We start from the raw sequence: 17,636 nt of genomic DNA on the forward strand, positions 1-17,636 counted from the left end.
GTCTGGTTGCTGCGGGAGAATCAACCACGGGGAGACCAGTGAGGAGGTTGCTGCCCTCCGGCAGGTGGTAGATGATAGGGCACAGGGCACAGTGCTGGCCATGGAGGAGGGGAGAAGCAGTTAGGTTCTGGACATACCCTGACAGTACAGCCAATAGGATTTGCAGGTGGGCCGGATGGGGGGCATCGCAAAAGCGAGGAATCAAGGAGTTCTCCAAGGTCCAGGGAGGCCTGAGCCCCTGGAGGGACGGAACTGGCACCAACTGAGAAGGAGGACTGGGGGGCAGGGGATGGCTGCAGACGGTGTGGCTATCAGGAGTTTGGTCCTGGTCATGCCAAGTGTGAGCTGTCTATTCGGGTCTGTGTGGGGATGCCCTGCAGGCTGTTGGTTGGACACATGATTCTGGAGTTTGAGAGGATCAGGCTGGGAATGATAAATCTGGGATGTCAACACCTAGAGCTTCCCTGGGGAATGAGCGTGGACGGACAAAGGAGAAGCCCCAGGACCCTCCACCCGAGACCGAGAGGAGCCACCTGCAGGAAGGGACGCAAGAGAGGTGCATTACTGCTGTTTGCTATTTCACAGGGTGGCGCCTCGTCAAACACCCACGCCCGCATGCCCACACACAGGGAAAGCAGCCATCCTTCGGAAGCAAAGCCTTTTTGCGGACTCACGGGCTCTGGCGTGGCAGGGCAGGGACGAAAGACTCTGCAGTTGGCAGGGGGGCCAAGGGCAGACAGACCCACGGGGAGCACGGGCACCGCCCGCCCCAACATCTCCAGGTGCATCACTGCCCCGCTGCTCCCTGTCAGAGCTCGGCTGCATCACAAAACAGCCTAGGCTGGGGGCTTAAACAACAGAAATGTATTTTCTCACAGTTCTGGAGGCTGGGAGTCCTAGATCATGGTGCCAGCATGGTGGCGTTCTAGGGGGGACCCTCCTCCTGGCTTGCAGACGGCTGTCTTCTTGCTGTGCCCTGGCATGGCGGGGGGAGAGAGGAGAGAGAGAGATGGACAGAGCTAATTCTCTGGTGTCTCTTTAGGGAAACCCACCCTCACAATGGATTACCTACTGTGACCCCCTCTCCAAAAACCGCGTTGGGGGGTTAGGGCTTCAGTCTGGGCACCTGGGTGAATTAGTCGGTTAGGTGTCCGACTCTTGGTTTCAGCTCAGGTCATGATCTCAGGGTCGTGGGATCGAGCCCCGTGTCGGGCTCCATGCTCAGCACAGGGTCTGCTTGGGATTCTTCCTCCCTCTCCCTCTGCCCGTCCCCCTGCTCTCTCTCTCTCAAATAAATAAATAAAATATTTAAAAAAAACAACAAATTGTGTCCATGTCTGTGGCTATTTTGCAGGAACTTCATGGGTTGATCTTTGCTCCTCTTTATTCCCTTACAGGGCATTTTGTTTTTTTCCTGAAATTTGTTCCAGCTTATCATTATGTGTGTGTGTTTAAATGTCTGTCCCCCAATCAGCCATGAAAACAGGGCTTCTCTAGGTTTCAGTTGCACCTCCGGTGCCCAGAACAGCTCCTGACTCCTAGTAGATGCTCACTAAACACCGGAGTGTTGTTCTCTGGCACCCAGCCCAGCACTGGACCCCAGGGCAGGGCCCCTGAGACAGCTTCCTGCAAGGATCCCTCAGAACCCAGCCTGGTTGTTACCTCATGGAAGGCATTGACCTTGGGAAGTTTGGGAAGCAAACTGTCTGGTACATGAGGGCAGCTGGTTCAAAGCCCAGGCCAGAAACGCTGCAGGAAGGGGCCCCTCTCCCTGCAGAAAAGCCCAGAATCACTGGTGGGGCTGCTCAGTGGATGAAGCAAGGCTGTGTTGGGGTTGCCCAATGCCCTCTGGCACCTGGGCCTCAGCGACTGGCCTGGATATATGCCCTTCCTCCAGGAGATTGTGATGACATCATTTTGGGAAGAGGCACTGGCATCAGGGACTCTCCCTGAGCCCCTGAGACTGGGTGTAGCGTTGCACTGTGTTTGGAGTGGATGGCTGAGCCATTCCTTCAGCGCTGTTCATTTACAGATAGAGTTCAAATCCATTTATGTAGCTCTTCACTCAACAAATACTTATCAAATGTCTCCTAAGAGTCTGGCACTCTCTTAGAGGCTAGGTTAGGCTTTATTTAAAATGGATTTACAAGGACCCAGAGTGATAACAGAGACCACAGTCTATTATGCATCCGCTATGTGCCAAACTTGTCACCAGGTCCTTAGCTATATTATTTCCAGTGATCAAGATAATCCAGTGGGCAGGACTTATGATCTCATTTCTAAAGAGGAGTGGAGCCCCATGTTCAATGTCACCTGGCTCCTGAACAGGTTTCAAACCCAGCTTGTCCTAATGTGCTCTGCTCTCTGGTGCAGTCCTCGCCCACGCCGGGCCACTGACACTGATCCTTGCATCGACTTTAATGTCTGACTTACGCTTTCCCCACTTTCCAGATGAGGAAATCGAGTCTTGGAAGGCTTATGTAACTTGCCCAAGGTTACGCAGACCAGAAGTGGTGACACTTGGGTCTAACTTTGTCCCTTGTCCCACTCTGCCTGCCACCCAGCTGCCTCCTGTTCAGGTCACTTGGCTGATGGGTTCTGAAACCCCTTCCAGCACAAAGAACCCCCAACTTCTCCATAACTTCAAGCAGAAAATTGGGAGTATATCTAGATCATCCAGATTGGGAGAAACTGGCAAATCTTTACTCCCACTAAGGTGTTTTTCTGAGTACACCATGCAGGTAGTGGTGGGGGTGGGGGGGGTCCTTGCACCCTCTCTCTGCTCCCTGATCTCTGTCTGGCCCAGCTTCTCTCTGCTTTTCTTCACAGAACCCTTGTAGGCTCTGGAAAGATTCATGGGCACACAGGGTAACATCATGACTGACAGGTGCCAGGCCCCACCCTGCACCATTTTTACTGTACCCATTCAGGCGGACCCCACAGCAGCCTGATGAAGGGAGGACACCTACTAGTCATCGATGGGTAAGCAGTATGCCAGGGGGCAGAGACGAGAGGTGGGATGCAGCTCTGTCCACATGGATAGCCTCCTAATTTCCACAATGCCATCTTTGAGGAAAGGAAGGGGACCCAGCCAGCTGAAGGTCAGGGCATCTGCATTCCTTTTCTGGAGCTGGCTTCTACCCTGTCTTTCATCCCAGGTGCCCACATTCCTTCTCCAGCACCCAGAATTTCTCTTGGGGACCATGACAATGTCAGCACCCCCAAAACAGGGACTTTTCTTCGTATTCATGGCTATGCCCCTAGTACTTGAAGTAGTGTCCGGTGCAGAGAAGGTGCACAAGAAATACTATATATTTTTGAATCAAAAACTGTTTAAGATACATCCTTTGCTCCATCAACCATTTATTGAAAAGACTTTCCTTCCTCTATTGAATTGCCTTTGCAACTTCGTCAAAAAATCAGTTGGCCATGGGGCACCTGGGTGGCTCAGTCAGTTAAGTGTCTGCCTTTAGCTCGGGTCATGGTCCTGGGATTGAGTCCCACATTGCTCCCTGCTCTGTGGGGAGCTTGCTCCCCCCCCCCCGCCTGTTGTTCCCCCTGCTTGTGCTCTCTCTCTCCCTCTTTCTTTCTCTGTCAAATAAATAAATAAAAATTTTTTAAAAAATCAATTAGCCATACTTGTGTGGGCTGGTTCTAGGTTCTCTCTTCTATTCTATTGATCCATGTGTCTATCCGCAACCAAGCGCAGACTTGATTACTGTAGTTGTATCTTGAAACTGGGTGGACTAATTGCTCTCACTTAATTCTTTTCCAAAAGCATTTTAGCTATGACATTTTGTTTTTCCACATAATTTTAGAATAATCTTGCCTGTATCTGCAGAAAATCTCACTGGGATTCTGTCGGTCACTGCATTAAAACCTGGATAGCAGTTTGCAGAGGACTGACACCTCACTGTGCTGCATTTTCCAATCCATGAACACAGCGCCCCCGACATATTTAGAGCTTCCAGCAAATATTCCAAGTCTTGTACATGTTTTGTTAGATTTCTGCCTGTTTCATTTTAGTGGAGGAACTGTAGATGGTCTTGTATTTTTATTTATTTTTAAGTTTTATTTATTTATTTTAGAGAGAGTGCACACATGTAGCGGGGAGGGGCAGAGGGAGAGAGAGAATCTTTTTTTTTAATTTTTTTATTGTTATGTTAATCACCATATATTACATCATTAGTTTTTGATGTAGTGTTCCATGATTCATTGTTTGTGCATAACACCCAGTGCTCCACACAGAATGTGCCCTCTTTAATACCCATCACCAGGCTAACCCATCCCCCCACCCCCCTCCCTCTAGAACCCTCAGTTTGTTTTTCAGAGTCCATCGTCTCTCATGGTTCGTCTCCCCCTCCGACTTACTCCCCCTCATTCTTCCCCTCCTGCTATCTTCTTCTTCTTCTTTTTTCTTAACATATATTGCATTATTTGTTTCAGAGGTACAGATCTGTGTTTCAACAGTCTTGCACAATTCACAGCGCTCACCATAGCACATACCCTCCCCAATGTCTATCACCCAGCCACCCCCTCCCTCCCACCCCCCACCACTCCAGCAACCCTCAGTTTGTTTCCTAAGATTAAGAATTCCTCATATCAGTGAGGTCATATGATACATGTCTTTCTCTGATTGACTTATTTCACTCAGCATAACACCCTCCAGTTCCATCCACGTCCTTGCAAATGGCAAGATCTCATTCCTTTTGATGGCTGCATAATATTCCATTGTGTATATATACCACATCTTCTTTATCCATTCATCTGTCAATGGACATCTTGGCTCTTTCCACAGTTTGGCTATTGTGGACATTGCTGCTATAAACATTGGGGTGCACGTACCCCTTCGGGTCCCTACATTTGTATCTTTGTGGTAAATACCCAGTAGTGCAATTGCTGGATCGTATGGTAGCTCTATTTTCAACTGTTTGAGGAACCCCCATACTGTTTTCCAGAGTGGCTGCACCAGCCTGCATTCCCACCAACAGTGTAGGAGGGTTCCCCTTTCTCCGCATCCCCGCCAACATCTGTCGTTTCCTGACTTGTTAATTTTAGCCATTCTGACTGGTGTGAGGTGGTATCTCATTGAGGTTTTGATTTGGATTTCCCTAATGCCGAGCGATGTTGAGCACTTTTTCATGTGTCTGTTGGCCATTTGGATGTCTTCTTTGGAAAAATGTCTGTTCATGTCTTCTGCCCATTTCTTGATTGGATTATCTGTTCTTTGGGTGTTGAGTTTAATAAGTTCTTTATAGATTTTGGATACTAGCCCTTTATCCGATATGTCATTTGCAAATATTTTCTCCCATCTGTCGGTTGTCTTTTGGTTTTGTGGACTGTTTCTTTTGCTGTGCAAAAGCTTTTTATCTTGATGAAATCCCAAGAGTTCATTTTTGCCCTTGCTTCCCTTGCCTTTGGTGATGTTTCTAGGAAGAAGTTGCTGCGGCTGAGGTCGAAGAGGTTGCTACCTGTGTTCTCCTTTAGGATTTGGATGGACTCCTCTCTCACGTTTAGGTCTTTCAACCATTTGGAGTCTATTTTTGTGTGTGGTGTAAGGAAATGGTCCAGTTTCATTCTTCTGCATGTGGCTGTCCAATTTTCCCAACACCATTTGTTGAAGAGACTGTCTTTTTGCCATTGGCCATTCTTTCCTGCTTTGTCAAAGATGAGTTGACCGTAGAGTTGAGGGTCCATTTCTGGGCTCTCGATTCTGTTCCATTGATCTATGTGTCTGTTTTTGTGCCAGTACCATACTGTCTTGATGATGACAGCTTTGTAATAGAGCTGGAAGTCCGGAATTGTGATGCCGCCGGCTTTGCTTTTCTTTTTCAATATTCCTCTGGCTATTCGGGGTCTCTTCTGGTTCCATGCAAATTTTAGGATTATTTGTTCCATTGAGAGAGAGAATCTTAAGCAGACTCCCCACTGAGTACAGAGCCCAATGTGGGGCTCGATCTCACAACCCTGAGATCATGACCTGAGCTTAAACCGAGAGTTGGATGCTTAACCAGCTGAGCCACCCAGGTGCCCCTGGTCTTGTATTTTTAATTTCAGTATCCACGTGTTCATATTAAAATATAAGTGATTTTTATATATTGGTCCTGTATTCTGTGACCTTGCTGAACTCATTTATTAGTTCTAAGAGGTCTTTTGGGTAGATTCCTTGGAATTTTCTATGTAGATAATTATGGCATCTGCAATTAGAGGCAGTTTCATTCCCGCCTTCCTGATTTGTACATCTTTTATTTCTTTCCTTGCTTTATCACACTGGCTAGAACTTCCAGGGCTAGGTTGGATAACAGTGGTGAGAATGGTCATCCTTGTCTTGGTCTCAATCTTGTGAGGAAATCATTCAGTCTTTCACTATTAAGTATGTTGTTAACTGTAGATTTTTTTTGTAGATGCTCTTTATCAGGTTGAGGAAGTGCTTCTCTATCTCTAATTTGCAGAGAGGTTTAATCATGAATGCCTACTGGATTTTTTCAAATTCCCTTTTGGCTTCCATTGATACGAGGGTATGATTTTTCTTCTTTAGCCTATTACGTGGTGGATTACATTGTGGGTTTTTTTTTAAGATTTTATTTATTTATTTGACAGAGAGAGAGAGAGAGAGAGAGAGAGAGAGGGAACACAAGCAGGGGGAGTGGGAGAGGGAGAAGCAGGCTTCCCGATGCGGGGCTCGATCCCAGGACCCTGGGATCATGACCTGAGCCGAAGGCAGACGCTTAACCGACTGAGCCAACCAGGCGCCCCTACATTGTTTTTTGTCGAGCAGAACACTGGGCATCTTGGCACCTTATCTGCCAAGTGGGGGTAACAGTAGGACCTAACTCCTGAGGTTGTGAGACTTTTGCAAAATCATGTCTATTTCATGGAATTACTGCAGTGCTCAAACATTGTATGCAATAGTGTTAGGTACCCTAATTATTGGTAGTTTCAGAAGAACTGTATTTAGAATTGCTTCACCAATAATCAATGCTGGGTGAGGACGTCCACTGAGCAGGGGAGAGCAAGATCATCACAATGCCAGCCTCCGAGAATAGAAGTCCAAACACTTCTGCCCATGCATCTCGAGATCAGAATTACCAGGAAAAACACAACACAGTCAAGCACCCTTTTTTCACTTTATAGGTCTCAGACAACTTTCTGTCCTTTACGTATATATCTGATTTTTTTCTTCTTTCGTTCATATATTTAAATTGTAAAAGATGTATGCAAAGCAAATTGTGCCTGATTTAATCCTTTTCCATGGGCAATGATTACCCCCATTTACTGATTTTGCCATTTCACAGATCACTTCCTTTTGTAGCCAGAATTTTTTTTCACATAATACAAGAGGTATTTGTCACATGACCATAAAATCCTTTTAGGTTTCCTACATGGCATCAAATGGAGGTACCACAACTTTCCTACCCATCCCCAAATGCTTTCACATTTTGACCAAGCAAGAGTCTCATTTTTTGCTAGTATGAATCCTGAATAAGCGTTTGTCTCTGGGTAGGATTACTTCCTTGTTTATTTTCCTAGAGGTAGAATTCCTAATACTTGAAACTGCTTTCCAAAGGACTGTGTGATCAAATCGTATCTGTATAAGCAATTTATTGCTCACTTCGCTCACCTTCCCAACAATCTTTTCAGGGGATTTTGTTTCTGCTATCCTGACGGTGGTATTTTGTGTTTATTTAGTTCCTAATGAGGCTGATTAAAGTACCAGATGTTTGCCATCTAGTTGCTGATGTTGTTGAGCAATTCTGATCAGGAGAGACGTTAGGGAAAGAATGAGCTGGGAGCCTGAGCTCCGCAGGCAACTTGTGTCCTCACGGATTCATTTCTTTGCTTTCTTCTGGTTAGACCATGATTGCATCTCTCCAGCAGGGCCTTGGAGGTTGAACCTGGAGCTACATTAAAACAACATTGCCATATACACTTGAACCTAGCACCGGTAAAAATTAGCACCGACGCCCCACATTCTTCCCAGGCTTGGGTGATATCTTCTCCGGAATTTGTGTATTCACACCCAACCAGGAAGCCAAAAGGTGGGGCTGGATGGCTCTGTTGCAGAGGTCTTGGCGGGGCCCGACTGCTTGGTGGCCGGCTCTTCTGGTGGCCGGCTCTTCTGGTGCTCTTCTTTCCGGTGCTCCGGACCTCTGAGGTGTCCCTCCTCCCTAAGGAGGGTGGCCCAGGCGTCTTCAGCTGCCACTCAAGGGCCCTGGGGCATGCCTCTCAGTCCGATCAAGTCCAGGGCCCAGGAGCCATAATGGAGGATGGTGAGACATGGGGTTGTCACATGTCCTTGTCCTCATGTTTTAGGGCTCTCGGCCTGTTTCTCGCTGCTCAGAGCCTCAGGAGGCTGCAACATACTATTTGTGCACCATCTCTCTGTTCAGTTTATTGAGCACTCACTGTGTCCCAGGTCCTCTTCCCAGGTCTTAAGGAATCCAGGCCTGGATTTTTCTGGGATGTTCTGATTTCCAGTATGCTATCCCAACATAGAGCTTCCTTAAGCACCTTAATGCAAAGAATGTTACGGTCCTGCTCTCTGCAGCCACCAACATAGATGAAAGGGGACCGAGCTCTGGGCAAACTCCAGGCTAAGCCACTGACATGCACCACCTCACGTGATCCTCGGGGCAACCCCACAAGGAAGGGAATTTGCAGGCAAGGAAATTGAGGCTCAAAGAACTTGAATGACTAGAGCAAGATCACACAACTGGTAGTAAGAGAAGTCAGGATTTGAATCCAGATCAAGGTGGTTGCAAAGCCTTAACCTAACAAGGCTTTACTGGCCAATTGTGGGGGGAATAAAAGCTCTCAGCCTCTCCAGTCTTCTGATTTCCATTTATTCAACAGACATCTGCTGAATACCCCTCTGCTCCAGGCGCTATGCCAGGTATCAGGGACACAGAAGGTAGAAGGGTCCTTGCCTTCAAGGAACGTGAGCCAAGAAGAGATCTCTCTCTCTCTCTTTCTCAGAATATGTATATTCTGGGACAAGGATTTGAGTGCAAGTCGTTTACCTGGAAGGTGCAGGATACACTAGGATTGAATGGGAAAGTGAGACAAGGAAGGAGAGCCAATGAAAGTGTTAGTGAGCTGGTTACCATGGTTACCACTTGCGGGTGGTAGAGCTTAAGCCACTGGGGAGCGCTGGAAAGTGTGGGGCCTATGCCCCAAAGCTAGCCCACCCCAGCAGCAGGGGAGCTGGGGCATTTATACACCTGTTCCCATCACTTACTGGTTGAGGGCTGCTCCTGGGGCATCAATACCCTGGCCTCTGGTCAGCAGGCTCTGGTGGGCAGAGAAGGCCTCAGGCATGCTGGTGCTAGTGCTGGTACTTGGAGGCCAGGTCTCCATGAATTGAAGAGGGAGGGCATGGCAGGGGGGGGGCACTGACAGCATCTGCCACAGGGAGACAGCTGGGGACACATCCTTCCCGAAAAATGCACATAGAACCTGTTGCATATAGTCTGATGGGTTCGTGGACCCCTGGGGCCCCCCTGGGGACCCTGATTTAAGACCTCTACCACCTGTGACTCATCCTTCCTCTTTCCCCCATGCCCACCCACCTGCCCCCACCAGGAGATAGTCAAGGCTTTCCTGACACAGCTGCCCTCCTCCCACATATACTCAGGGACTCTTCTGGAGAGAGGTGGCTCAGTGATGGCATTGTGGTCCGGTCACCAGGGAGCAGGCGCCCTCCACTTCTCTGACCTTCAGGACTTCAGAGCAGTTGGCTTCCTGGCAGCCACCCCGGGGGCCCTCTTCAAGGGGTGGCAAATCTTCTGCTATCTGCCTGCGGGAGGCGAGGATCTGGTCTTCTTCCGGCCAGTGGGAGCTGCGCTGATGAATTAGACACACTCGTGCCTGCGTTCTGTGCTTGCCTTTCTATCTGCCGGCATTACTTCAAATTGTGTAACATATCACAATACGGAGGAGTGCATACACACACAATCATTTTAAGGCATAATAAAGTGAACGCCGTGGAAACACTACTTAGGTTAAGAAATAGAAAGTCTTCGGTATCTTTGAAGCTATTTGGGGACCCCTCCCTCACTACATCCCCCTCGCAGCCCTGAACTAACAATTAGACAAAATTTTCAGTCATCATTCCTTTGCTTTTCTTTATAGTTTTTACTGTGTTGGTTAGTTCTGTCTGGTTGGACCTGGGGTCAACGAAATCACGCATCATTCCTTTGTGACTGGGCTTCCTTCACTCAAGGCCATGTTTGTGAAATGCATCCACGTGGCCGTGTAAGCCCTAAATTGGCTCTTCTTCGTTGCTTTCCAATATTCCATTGTACGAATGTCCGACGGTGTGGTTATCCATCCCACCGGTGACGGGCATTGTTTGCAGTCTGGGGATAATCTGACTCCTGCTACCATGAATAGTCATGTCTCTCAGGCACAGTGCAAGAGTTTCTGCAGGCATATTCCTTGGAGTTGAGTTTCTGGCAGAGGGTGCGGCATTTTTAATTCGCTGGGTAGGAACCAACTGTTTTTCCAAGTGGTTGTGCCAATTTCATTCCCATCAGCAATCTGTGGGTGTTCCAGTTGTTCTGCATCCTTGCTAACAGTTGCCCTTACGTATTGATTTATTTTGGCCTATCTGGTGAGCCTGTAATAGCCTATCATCGTGGTTTGCTTCTGAGTCCCCCCCCCCCGAATGAGGCTGAATATCTTTCCAGCTCTTTATTGGAAACATGTGTTTTCTATTTTGTGAAGGGCCTATTCATCATTTTATCCTTTTTTTTCCGTGGGATTGTTTCTCTGTTTCTTATTTTTATTGAATGGTAGAACTTCTTTATATATTCTAGCTAGTGGTCCACAAAGAGCAAAATGGTACAAGAAAGGAATGATTATATTAAAATGAAGAATATATTATATTAATATATAATTATATTAAAATGAAGAACTTCTACTTATGAAAGACAGAGTAAGTGAATAAAAAAATAAACCACAAACTGGGAGAAAATAGATCTGAAATACATGTAAATGGTGACAGACCAGTACATGGGATTTATAAGCAACTCCTACCGTGTGATAATAAAATGTCTGACCCTCTGATTTGGGTAGCTGGACTATTTGTCCTTCTCTGCATGAATTCTATATTGCCTTCATGACTATAGCTTTATAATGAGTCTTAATACCTGGGAGAGCACATTCTCTCATCTTGTCATCTTAATGACTCACTTAGCTTAATGACTCACTTGGCTCTTTGCACTTCTACATAAATTTTAGAATCAGCCTTTAAGTTCTACACACACACACATACACACACACACACACAACCTGCAATGGTTCTGATTGGGTTTGCATTAATTTATAGATCTCGGGGAGGAGTAACAACTTTTTTTTTAAGATTTTATTTATTAATTTGAGAGAGAGCGAGAGCGCACAAGCAGGGGGAGCAGCAGAGGGATGGAGAAGCAGGCTCCCTGCTGAGCAGGGAGACTGATCCAGGACTTGATCCCAGAACCCCGGGATCACAACCTGAGCCGAAGGCAGATGCCTAACCGACTGAGCCACCCAGACGCCCCAGAGTACCATCTTTTCAATATGGAGCTTTCCATCCATGAGCATGGCATCTCTCTGCATTCATTCAGACCTTCTCCAATGTTTATAGTTTGGTCGTGTAGCATACCCCATAGAGGTTATTGCACACCTTTGGTTAGATTTGGGTTTTTTTTGGCTTTTATTTTAGTTTTTACTTTTTTAATGCTATTATAACTGGGATATTTAACTTTAAAATTTTCTATTTACCTTTGGCATATAGAAATACAATATATCTCTGTGCATTGGTTTTATAGCAAGAGCCTTGCTGAGCCCTCTTATCAGTTCTTATAGCCTGTAGATTGGATTTTTCTATGTATATAATCATTCCTTTCCAGTCCTTAAAACTTGCATTTCATGGCAACTTCTTTCAAGATACATCTCCAAAAGCAAAAATGAACTTTTGGGACTTCATCAAGATAAAAAGCTTCTGCACAGCCAAGGAAACAGTCAACAAAATAAAGAGACAACCCACAGAATGGGAGAAAGTATTTGCAAATGACACTACACATAAAGGGCTGGTATCCAAGATCTATAAAGAACTTCTTAAACTCAACAGCCAAAAAACAAATAATCAAGTCAAAACGTGGGCAGAAGATATGAAAAGACACTTCTCTGAAGAAGACATACAAATGGCTAACAGACACATGAAAAAATGGGATTGCCATCAGGGAAATTCAAATCAAAACCACATTGAGATACCACCTTACACCAGTTAGAATGGCAAAAATGGACAGGGAAAGAAACAACAAATGTTGGAGAGGTTGTGGAGAAAGGGCAACCCTCTTACACTGTTGATGGGAATGCAAGTTGGTACAGCCACTTTGGAAAACAGTGTGGAGATTCCTCAAAAAGTTAAAAATAGAGCTACCTTATGACCCAGCAATTGCACTACTGGGTATTTACCCCAAAGACACAGATGTAGTGAAAAGAAGGGCCATATGCAGCCCAATGTTCATAGCAGCAATGTCCGCAATAGCCAAATTGTGGAAAGAGCCGAGATGCCCTTCAACAGACGAATGGATAAAGAAGATGTGGTCCATATCTACAATGGAATATTACTCAGCCATCAGAAAGGATGAATACCCAACTTTTACATCAACATGGATGGGACTGGAGGAGATGATGCTAAGTGAAATAAGTCAAGCAGAGAAAGTCAATTATCATATGGTTTCACTTATTTGTGGAACATAAGGAATAGCCTGGAGGACATTAGGAGAAGGAAGGGAAAAATGGGGGGGGCGGGAATTGGAGGGAAAGATGAACCATGACAGACTATGGACTCTGAGAAACAAACAGGGTTCTAGAGGGGAGGGGGGTGGGGGGATGGGTTAGCCCGGTGACGGGTATTAAGGAGGGCACGTACTGCATGGAGCACTGGGTGTTATACAAAAACAATGGATCGTGGACCACCACATCAGAAACTAATGATGTATTGTATGGTGACTAACATAATAAAATTTAAAAAAACAAACAAACAAAAAACTTGCATTTCTTTCTCTTGCTTTACTCTACTGCATGAAATTTCGGTTCAAGCCTGAATAGAAGTGATGACAATAGTGCTCTTATCTTGCCCTGACCCTCTGATCCTGCGAGAGTAGTTTCAATATCCCCTCATTAAGTGTAATTGTTGCTGTGGGTTTCCTGTAGACCAGTGGTTCTCGAAGTCCAGCGGCACTGGGGTTACCCAGAGGGCTCATTAAAATGCACACACACACACACACACACACACACACACACACACCGAGCATGCCCGACATCTCACTCACACACACACACACACACACACACACACACTGAGCATGCCCGACATCACACACACACACACACACACACACAGACACACACACACACACACCGAGCATGCCCGACATCTCACTCTCTCACACACACACACACACACACACACACACACATCTGTTGAGCACTCACACTAACACCGCTCACCCTGGATTTTTCGAGTCTGCATTCCTTTCTAGGAGCTCCAAGGGTGACTCCTGCCCCCTGATATGCCATCAGAAACCATCTCGAATCCTTCCCACCAACATAACAAGAAAATGCTGAGAAGCAGGAGGCCCTGGTCTGGTGCCCAGGTGGGGGTGGTGCACTTGGAAGAACAGGGAGCCAGCCCCCCTCCACCCTAGTCCTCATGAAAACTTGCCCCCTGTTTATTCAGCCTCAGGTCATCAGGTGGCAGCTACTGACATATCGTGGTGGGTAAACGGGAGACACCCCAGCCCACCTACCTCCCAGGGGGCAGAGGGTGCTCGGATCTGCGGTGTTCATCAAAGCTTTGCTGTAGCCAGACATCTTAAGTGTCCAACTTTAACCTTTAAAAAAAAGTGCTTATTATTAGGAAAAGGTAGGTAAGAGACTCCTTAGGTGGCAGCGCAGAAAAATCAAGGCTTTAGAGCCAAACTACATCTCTCTTTTAAGTTATTCCAAGTTATGGCTCCCCATCACAGAGCTGCCATTTACTGAGGGCTAGGCACTTGGCCGAGCACTTTAGACAATCTCTTACACCGCTCAGGACACCAGCTGAGGTAGGTACTAGGACTACCCCCATCCTACCCATGAGGAAAGTCAGGTTCAGAGAGGTTACGTCACCTGCCCAAGGTCACAGACCTGGCAGTAGACATGCCAGGAAGCCCACCTTGGCAGCCTGGCTCCCCAGCCCCTGCTCTTAACTATGCCACAACCATTGCTGCTTATGCCCTGGGTACATAGTACGTGCTCAATAAACACCTAACAGGTTCAAGGAAAGTGTCCATCCACAGAGTTCCCAGGGGGCTGAGCGACAGGCCGGGAGAGGTTGACAAGGAAAGCCCAGCCCGCTTCCGGGTGGGCACACCAGTTACTGCACCAAAGAGGGAAGCAGGAAGGACAGAAAGACGCACTGCCCCACACACCTTCATGTCACCAGGTCCTCGGCGTGGGGCTTCTGTCTGCTTGCACTGAAGGAACCCTAGACTCACTAATCTTGTCTGGGAAGCCACTTACTGTGCCCACCATCCGCAGGCGAGATCCGGAGCCGCGGCTCGGCTGGCCCCCAGGGGGACGGGAGGAAGGGCCTGCAAGCTCACTGCTGGGAACTGGGAGGTCTCTTTGCTGAGAGATTTTTCTCCCGTATTACTCTCTTTCTCCCCTGGCTCTGAGGAGCTAGCGGGCAGCAAGGAATTCCCTTTCCCTCATCCGTTATGTGGCCACAACTTGACAGGCAGCTGCCCCAGCAAGGACCGTGTTCCCAGAGTCCCTTGCACCCACAGGCAGATGCTGTGTTCCCACGGTGATGTGGGTCCCTGATGTCATTTCTCCTGCCTCTCTCTTCTCTTTTCTGCTCGCTCAGACCAATGTCCAGGGTGACCTTGGAAACCACAGGTGCCAGACGGCAGAGCCTCCATCAGCCTGGGTCCCTGAGTGCCTGTGTGGAGCAGAACTCCCCAGTCTACTCCAACACACACACACACACACACACACACACACCCGCACACCTTAGACTGTTGGCATGAGAAGAAATAAACAGGTGCTGTGCCTGAGCCCTTACACATGTTAGAGCCCATTTGTTAGAGCTGCTGGCCTCCCCGAACAAATACTTCCCCCCAGAGTGGTCCTTCCCCTTTCTTCTCTACAGCATCACCATTCCCCCAGTTAATGAGGCTACAAACCTTCTAGAAATATGTTCTAGAGGGACTCATGAGACATCTGCAGGAATGGTGATAGCACCATTGTTTGTGACAGCCAAGCATGGAAAGTGCCCAACACCCACTGACAGAAAAACAGCAGTTCCATCCACAAAACAGGATCCTACACAGCCGTGGAAAGGAACGGATGCTGGGGATGTGCAGCCTGAGCAAATTTCGCCAACATGGCGCTGGACAAAAAGAGCAGGTCACAGAATCATAGTCCTGAGGTGCCGCCATATGCGGTATGATTACAAAGAGGGGGAAGTGATGATAAACCCAAGGTTCAGGTCAATGAGAAGCCCTGGGTGTGGGAGAGGGGTGGACCGATCACCCCACAGGACTGCAGAGGGGTTTGGACTGCTCTCTTTTTAGAGAAAAGTTCTGTGCTGACTACACGGGCTTTCATTTCATAACCAATGCTTTAAATCCTACAGAAACATTATAAAGACTCCGTTGTACCATGGTCTACTGAGTAGTAGTAGATCGTTAAGTAGACAAGCCTGGAAATCTGCAGTCACTCGTGACCTGCCTCTCTCCAGTCCCCCGGCCTTGCCCATCAGCAGTCTCGTTGCTTCTGGTTTCCACACGAACGGTGAACCAAGCAGAGTCGGTTGACTGACAGCGAGCAGCCTTCCGACCTGTGTCTTTTCTCCCCTCCGTGTTTCTTTTCTTTTCTTTTTTTTTTTAAGAATTTATTTATTTATTTGACAGAGAGAGAGACACAGCGAGAGAGGGAACACAAGCAGGGGGAGTGGGAGAGGGAGAAGCAGGCCTCCCGCGGAGCAGGGAGCCCGGTGCAGGGCTTGATCCCAGGACCCCAGGATCATGACCCGAGCCGAAGGCAGACGCTTAACAACTGAGCCACCCAGGCGCCCTCCCTCACCGTGTTTCTTACCCCCAAATCCCTTCCCCATCTAGAGCATTCTCAAAGAATGTAGACCAAATCACATCACACCCAGCTGAGAGGGTTCCCCCCGCCGCCTCAGAGCCACAGCCAAGGTCATCCCTGTGGCAGAGATGGGGTCCTCCCTTCTACCCCAGCACCCTCCATGGTGGCTCGCTCACTCCATACCCACCTGGAGGCCTTGGGCCGGGTTCTAGAACACACAGAGCCAGCTCCCACTCAGTGCCTTGGAGAAATCCCTCCGAGTCAGTTGGGATCATTCCCATTCATTCTTGTTAAATGACAGTATAATGGTCCAAGGTGTGGACCATACCAGAATTCAAAGACACCCCCTTGATAAATGTTCACGCTGTGTCCAGATGTTTTGCTGTGATGAACAGGAAATGGAATTTTAACCCAGAACCATGAGAACCATCAGAACCATCTGGGAAGTCTTACAACATCCAGATCGCTATAGGCCCAGGGATTTGGCTCAGGAGGCCTGGCCGGATGGGTGGGGGTGCCCAGACATCTGTATTTTTAATGACTCTCCCAGGAAATCTTGTGTGTGCTCTAAGAACCACTGGCCCTATAAGAAAACTTGAACATAGCAGCAACCGTCTGGCTTTTGGAGGTGCCACCGCCACCTGAGTGGCGTGGGATCCCAGGCCCCCCAAACTTGCTGATTCTAGGCGGTGGACAAGAGTGCCAGGTGCGAGGGGAGGGGCAGAGAGGCTTAGGAAGGCGGCACGGCCTGGGTCACTGATGCTCTACCCTAGCTGCTCATCAGAATCACCGCGCAGCTCTGTGCAACATCCCAACATCCAGACAGACCCTCCCAGTGTGGAGACTTCGCCCCCAGCAGATTGCAGGAATGAGGGGCTCTCCACACAGCAGGGGCCTGAGGAGAGCCTGGGGAGGTTATACAACAACAGGCAACGTTCACTGAGCACTTAGTACGTGCCAGGCACCTCTCATGAAAACCACGTGTAAACTCTATGAGGTGGGCACAATTATTATGCCCATTTCACAGAGGAGAAAACAGACCCAGAGAGGTTCAGAGCTGAGAAGTACCAGTTCGGCATCGGATTGCCAGTCTCTAAGGCACGTGGCCTTTCCACTGTGCCGTGCTGCTCTGCCCCGGGGCTGGGGTGTGAGGACACTCTACCCCGTCCTGCCCGCCCCCAAGTCAAACCCTACAGAAGGGGAGAGGGGAAGGGGAAGGGGCAGTGTGCTCCGAGGTGGGCACGGTAGGGCTCTGGGAAAAGCGGCCTCCTCCTCGTTCACCCCACTCCACACCCCTAGCCCGTCCCGGTCTTCTTTTCGTCCCATTATTGCCACAGCTGCTCCCCTACCTCTGGGCTTCCTCCTGCGCCCTCGCCTGGAAGCCTGTCCCCTCGCTGGCCCAGCCGTGAGATTCTTCAGTCTCAGCCCAAATATCCCTGCTGCTGGGCGGAGTCTGTCACCGGCTAAAGCAGGCCCCACCCCTAGTCCCTGCTCCTCGTGCCCTGCTTCAT

The 17,636-nt window shown here is 48.3% G+C and overlaps 1 long non-coding RNA gene across 1 annotated transcript; it reads right to left on the reverse strand.

Annotated features, from left to right (window-relative positions):
- Positions 1-882: 882 nt before the first annotated feature.
- On the reverse strand, positions 883-17,542 carry LOC114213124 (uncharacterized). The gene is made up of 3 exons (XR_003610144.1): positions 17,475-17,542; positions 16,313-16,507; positions 883-976 (listed from the first exon to the last, which is right to left on the reverse strand). It is a non-coding gene; the product is annotated as an uncharacterized LOC114213124 (long non-coding RNA).
- Positions 17,543-17,636: the final 94 nt, after the last annotated feature.

This window comes from Eumetopias jubatus, unplaced genomic scaffold (assembly GCF_037043125.1).
Source record: "Eumetopias jubatus isolate StellerSeaLion01/CBP00866 unplaced genomic scaffold, mEumJub1_p1.0 scaffold_4, whole genome shotgun sequence".
Lineage (NCBI taxonomy): Eukaryota > Metazoa > Chordata > Mammalia > Carnivora > Otariidae > Eumetopias > Eumetopias jubatus.